Raw genomic sequence first — 7,086 nt, 5'->3', positions numbered from 1 at the left:
TCTCAAATGAGGAGTGGGGTTGGCCAGCTTGTCAGCCCTGGCAGGCCATACCAGCTACTATGGAGGCTGTTGAGGGCTGTACACTGCCACATAAATATATACTTCTCCAATTGATAAGACATGACCAAAAATGTGTTCCCCATTAAAAGATGAATGATGAGCTCTTCCCAATCCTGTGTGACTGGAAGTGCATCTATCTCATGTTAAATAATTGTGTTCAGTCATGGTGGACACACACCTAGTCATGACATGGAACAGATACTATTGGGCCCCAGGGAAAGGAGGCAGGAAGCAGGTTATCCTTGCAAATAATCCTGCTGGGAACAGTTCCTTACTCTCATCTGAAGGGCCTCCATGAAAAATGGCAGCAGAGATGCAAGGACCACCCAGGTGAAATGTTCTGGCAGGTCAGATCTGATCTTGGCTGCTGCTGATGAAGAGCTGAGGACACAGAGGTCATTGCAGCTGTTACTGCAGCTCAAGATAATACCCAGCAGCAAAAATTGGCCTTCTCAGATAAGGATGAAGACAGAAATATTAAACCATGTTTAACTCCTTTTCACCTGGCAGACCTGGACCTGCAAGTGGGGCTCTTAAAAGAAGCACAGCTCCCAAAGATATGCCTGATGTGCAGCTCTGGATGCTTCCAGGGTCCCTGAGTGCCCATCACTCACTGCCCAAGTCACTAGTATATTCAAGTGCTCAATGTGAGTCTTTCACATTAGGACAGAAAGTGGCAACAGCTATGAGAAAACATAGGCACCCTTTTAGTCACCATAAAAGGGAGTTTTCTACATTTAGCAAATGGCATGGTGTAAAGAGATTGGGAAAATTGCAATATATAGCTCCAGATGATCAGGGATGTTAAGACTTCTTACACATACCAGCATATAAAGGGGATAGACTTAATTGATCTAACACTTCAGTGTTTCTCTATGAGTTATTATATTGAAAAATACTGTTCACAAAATCATGGTATTATCTTCCATATTATCCAGTGGTGGCTATTCGCTATCGAGTGAATTCGTCATTCCTCTGTCCTGGAGCTAAGTTTGCTCAGTCTCTTTCTGTGTAGAGCATGGACAATATGTTCTTCCTAGCACACGTGGGCACTTTCAGAACACAAACAACAGACACAGGCTTGCAGCAAGAATCTCCAGGTAGCCTCCTGCCCTCACTCAGACAAGGCTTGAAGCCAGAAATAGTTGTCCCAACAGTGCAGGACGTTCCCAAATGTGTTCTCAAAATAACGGAGGGGAGATCGGCATCACTGGAGTCAACTTTTTTATGTTAGGGTGTGGAACAAGAAGAAGGCCTGGGGTAAAAACGTACAGAATATGTTTTTGTCTATTTCTGACATCGTTAAGATAGAAAGAAGGTAAAACATGTTTGGCATGGTTAGTTCTTCTTTTAAATAGCATAAATAATATGTACATCCTTCCCATGGCCCATACACATCCCATCAAGTTTTAAGCACCTAATTGAAGTTTTGAAAAGCTGGCTGGTGACTAAAAGCCTCTTCTGTATTCAATAGAGAAAGAGGCATTTTCAGGGAGCTATACAGACCTTAGGTGAGCTGAACTGTTGTCTGAGATGTTCCTATATCTCTCTGTGGAAGGTACAGCGACCCTAAGGCAAACTGTCTCCTTGCTTAGTCATTGCAGAGAAGTGCCTTTTTTTTGAGTGTGGTGAATCTGAACTTCTTTGTCTTTACCTTCAGCCTAAAAATATTGGGCAACAATAAATCCTTACAGTCTGCACTGGCAGGAATCATTATGAAAGGAAGATGTGGTAAAGGTGCAAATAAAATAGCCAGGGCCATCTGTAGTCACACTTAGTATGGTAAGCAAATGGTCAAAAGCATGGTAGCAAACCAATTAATATGTTGCAAATTATAACCTTGGTTCTGAAACTTGTGCTTATTATGAGGAATCCTAGTTCTTAAAATGAATTGCTTGAGTTTTGTTAAATAGTCTATTTTAGCTCTTCCTCCATTTACTGTCAGTAATTGCTAGATGCAGCTTTTCATACTCGCCTTGTGAAGCTCGTTATTGTCAGAGAGACTGGCATAAACTTGGGGATAAGAAGAAATTATGGTTTTGGAAATGAAAAACAGGATATTGCAGCATTTTTTCAAACATACCACGGTTATACTGCTAGAGAACATACATTTAATACATTTACCAACTATCCTCAGTTTTGTTTGGCAAAATTTGTAAATATTAGCATTTTTAAAAAGCACTTTCAACTCTGTGTGGGTAGTTGTGTATTTACAGTGTACATGTGAAGACAAAATGATTTGTCAAGCCAAAAATTGTTGTTCTTTCTTCAGTAAATCTCCTGAAGAAATCAATGGAGTATTGAATTCCTCACTAAGTCTTTTTTTTTGACCTGTTTCTGATGCATGGAGTGTTGTTTACCTAAGGTCTGGCCATGTCTCACCTAATCAGACCCCTGCCATGAGTAGGTTTGAGGTTATCTTTAATATCTTTGCTTTCCTGTCTGTGGCACTAAGTAGTTTATCAGAATCATCAAAACACCGTTTGGACAGCACCTCTGGAGGTCATCTAGACCCACTGCCTGCACAAAGTAGGGCTGTCACTAATGCTGGGTCAGTTCAGACACGGCTTTGCTTTCCAAAGTCTTGAAAACCTCCAAGGATGACAATCTCCAGCCTGCCAAAGTAACGTGTTCCAGAGTTGCACTACCTTTCCAGCAAAAAACTTTCTCCAAATGTCCACTGTGAACCTCCCACACCCTAGTTTGTGGCTGCTGCCCCTTATCTGTGTTGTTCGGCACTACTGAGGAGTGTGTGGCTTTGTTGCTTTTGTAATTACCCTTCAAGTAGCTAGAATTTGCTCTCAGGTCTCCCCTTAGCCCTTCTTTGCCAGATTAAATAATCTCTGCTCACCTAACCTTTTCTAGCCTGAAGATCCAGATGTTTTAGTCTAGCTGAAGCCATGCCGCTCCTTGGATTTGCATGACCTGGGTAAGAATTCAGGGTGTTTGACATTACTCCTCTTGGCCCTAAACTTAATTAAATTGTAAAATAAAGAGGAAATGTATATTACTAAGGATACAACATAGCTAAATTCAGCTAAATCTGAAGTGATCCCTATATAATGCATTCTAAGACTTTTAAAATGTGGGTTTGAACTTATTTGCATTTAGATGTGTGTATAGGGGTGGGTCCTTTGAAAACAGGTGGTTTAGTGTCACCAGTATTACTTTTCCTTTAGTGTACCAAAGAACAGTAGACAGTCACAACTAAGCATCAAAATATGCTTTGCTTTCTGCTAAAGACTGGCTGTTTGAATGATGATGACAATTAGTAGAGACTGAAATATAAATTCAGAGCTCCAACAAAGTCTCCTGTGTCTTCAGAGGATGGCTTGTTGAACAAGAAGCATGCACAGACATAAGAATCTTGTAGCAAGAGGAAGGTAGCATAAGTCAGAGAGTAGCAGCTACTCCAAAACAGTCATCTTATTATTATTATTTTTAGTTAGAGGTAAGAGTGGGCTTTCCTGTTTGTAGAAAACAGGAAAATGCTAATAAAACATTTTCTATAACCTCACATTCTAAAACCCCAAGGCCAAAATGTAGTAGAAATATGCTTAGTATTTTGATAAAAGCGTCTCCTGCACATTCAGAATCAACTTGTTTTTATACATCCATCATCTTTTTGCCAGTCTAGGCTCCAGGCATAGGCCAGGGACTGCAATGCAGCTGTGACCAGCTTTGCCTTTGCCAAAATCCTAGAAATTCTGCCAGCATTTCCTTGGTCCATCTCAAGGCTGATTGCTGTAGCCCATGTGTGTGAGTCAGTGCTGGGCAGAACGCACTGGTCCCTGCCATCAGTGCTTCGGTGGTCCCCATGTTTGGGGGACCTGAAGTGCTGAGCTTGGAACCAGCAGTCCCCATTCACACAGTCAAACAAGATTTGATTGCTTTTTGCCACAGGTGAGTGCTTTGAGCAATGGTTGGTAGATTTTGTTGCAAGTGCCCTAAAGAATACGGTAGTGCTCAGAAAATGGGAACTCATGAAAGTGGGAGGCTGTGCCTGGAGCAAAGTGGCACTGAACCTCACCAAGTGGCACTGCCGTCACTGCTAATTTCATGCCTAGCTTAAAACCTCTGCTGTCCAAACGCCCTTCTAGCTGTAGAAGATTGTTGAGGGAACGCCTATTCTGAGCAAAAAATATGCCCTCAGTCCTTAGATATCCTGCGTCCGGAAATTTTTTCCTGTAAGCAAAGGCATGTATTACTGCATCATGTGCTGTCTCTATGAGATGCTAGCTAGCCAAAAGGCACTAGAAGAAGAAAGTACAGTATATGATTTCCCAGTATTATATTGCTCGTTCTACAATTCACTGAGCTTCTGCAGAAAAAGGGCAAGCACAGGTCTGCGTACTGAGGGGCAGGCACTCGCTGGTGAACTGGAGCACACTCCACAGACATCAGGACGACTATCAGAGTTTGTAGTATAGCCAGTTCCACAAACTAATAGAGAAATAAGGGAACTGTGGAGATTTGTTTAGCCACTTCTTTGGCCTTTGGTAGAAAACAGTACACTTGGCCTTTCCCCGAGTGCAAGCGGAGCTGCTCTGACTGCAGAGAGCTTGCAACTGAGACATGCCCTGCAGAAGACCAGAGCCAGCTAGAACCAGGGATGGATAGCATGCATAGCCCAAAGTTGCGTTTTCTCTTCCTTACTGTGTTCCCAACGCTATAATCAAGAACTCAGTACTTTTCTTTGCTAGAAAGCAAGAAAATATCTTTGCTTCTTTAAACGCATGCATGATCTTGAGTAATCTTAGCAAAGGTAAAGTTTTCTTCAGAAGCAGTAAAACCAGATACAGCAACACCGAAGACAAGATAGAAAGCGGTCTGCAATCCAAGGAGTTACTGTTTTTCTTCCTTCAAGCAAGATTGGGCAGTGACAGCTGCTCTGTGGAGATAAGTCCTTTTCTACTTAGGGATATGCAGAAAGAACTGGTAGCATCAAGAAACGCCATATTTTCACAGGTGACTCCTCTTCTGCAGATAAAATTGCTTACAAGCATGTGCACGCTTTATGTCACGTTTACCTGGCAGCTCACCACACATGGACTGGCATCTTTTGGCAAGAGCAGCTGTTGGGTAGGCAGAGAGGGTCTCAGTGAAGCCAGTGCCCCATCAGTCTTGATGACTCCACCCATGCATCCACGCACGCAGAAAAGATCAATCCAAGTACTGTGATTTGGCTACAGAGAAAATTGTGGCACGTTACTTAGACTCTCTGGATATCAAATATAGACATTGGTATCTGTGGTATTTGAAAAGGAAGTGAACTCTGATGTTGATTATTATTTTTTTAATTAGGTTCAAAAAATGTATTAGATGTAATTTTTACAGCTGTTGCTGGTTTGTTAGTACATCTGTCCCTAAATCCCCCCGCTGTTTGTTTTATGGTTTACAATCATATTTTCATTTGTTTAAAGAAATGTTTTTCTCTCCCCTGTTGTTACATGAGACATCCACATGAACAACAGGGCAATGAGGAAACTGCCTATACCCACAGTTCTGTCAAGTGTACAAAACAAACAAACTGCAGAGCAGAGCAGGGCTTCCTTCCCCCATCCCCTTTTGCAATTGTACTCATCTCACTTGTAGCAACATTAGAGAATATTTTGGTGCCAAAACATGATTCTTTCAAGTGATTAAAAACTACTTCAATTCATTAAGGACATATTCTGTGTTGTATGCTTTTTAGGAAGCGAACGTATCCCTCATTAGATCATCTAATGTAACGGAAAATAAGAACAGCTTTCAGACTCCAAGTCCTTTCAACAAGCCTCAACCCAGAAGTCTGCCTGTTTTTCCAGCCGTGTTAATAGGTAGAACGTGATACAGGACCTCTTGCTCCAAACTCTGTGCATCTTAATAAGGCTCTACTGCTTTTACGGCAGCAACGTGTTTTAGTCAGGTAGTTTTGATTTACATGACTGTCTTTGTAATTAATCGCATTTTCATGGTCATGTGCAGCTGAAAGAGATAGAGCTTATTTTTTTGAAACTATTCATATGAGTCTAAGATTTTTGAGGGAAGAGAGGGAAATCAAGCAGTGGCACACTGCAGTGCGCCAGCTGCGGCGAGCTGGCAGAAGCCCAGCTGCCCTGGCTTCGCCTGACACAGCGCTGTGTCAGGGTATGGGGCGTCTGCACCCAGGTCCCCCCAGCCAGGGCACCTAGGCCATTGCCACCACGCTGCATAAGAGCAGGGGCAGCCCCAGCCGGGGCAGTCCCAAGCCAGCCCTCCCCCACGGGAAACCCTGCGCTGGAAAGTGCCCAACCACTGCCCTACAGCAGGGCGAGGGTCCCATGGGTTGTCCTCCAGCTTGCCTAAAACAGCCTGAAACGCTCTGCGGGAAGCGATGGGAATTGAGTCACATACCCTCACTTGCCTTTCTGCCATCTCAGCCGTGCCAGCCTGACTGTTTTGATTGCAAAGTCTGCATGGGAGGAGGGGTGGAGGGGTTGTTTTTTTAATGATGGTCATTATGTGATTGGACAAAAGGGTATAAATTCTAAAATACGACAGGCACGTCAAAGACAAAGAAACACTTCTCCACAGGTCTTCTATATTGCAGTTAAAATGATTTATACCACACCAGCCCTCTGCAATAGCAGTTATGGTAAATATTTCAACTGGGAAACTAAGGCACAGGTCAGCTATTATATTTGAAAGTACACACTTCTGATCAATCCTACCTGTGCAGACCTCACTGCAATTTCAAGATGCATATTAGTGGCAGAGATAAGAAAATTGTGGGACCCCTAAGCTATTTATCATAGGCGATATTTTTAAAGCTTATTGCTACTGTGTTACTGCAAGTTTAGCGCACACATACATATCTTTCAAAAACCAAAATCATCAAATGAAAGCATGAACAAGTCCAGGTGAAGCATTCTGCAGATATGCATTTTGTAATAGTGCTAAGCTCAGAGAGCAAATAGCTCTGGTAACTGAGATGTTTGCCCTCAGTGTGCTCCAATAAACTGATTTACCTTTCTTCTTTTTTTTCCCCTTTTTTTTAAAAAGAGC

The sequence above is a fragment of the Struthio camelus genome, chromosome 1 (genome assembly GCF_040807025.1).
Source record: "Struthio camelus isolate bStrCam1 chromosome 1, bStrCam1.hap1, whole genome shotgun sequence".
Classification (NCBI taxonomy): domain Eukaryota; kingdom Metazoa; phylum Chordata; class Aves; order Struthioniformes; family Struthionidae; genus Struthio; species Struthio camelus.
This window is presented reverse-complemented; position numbering follows the sequence as displayed.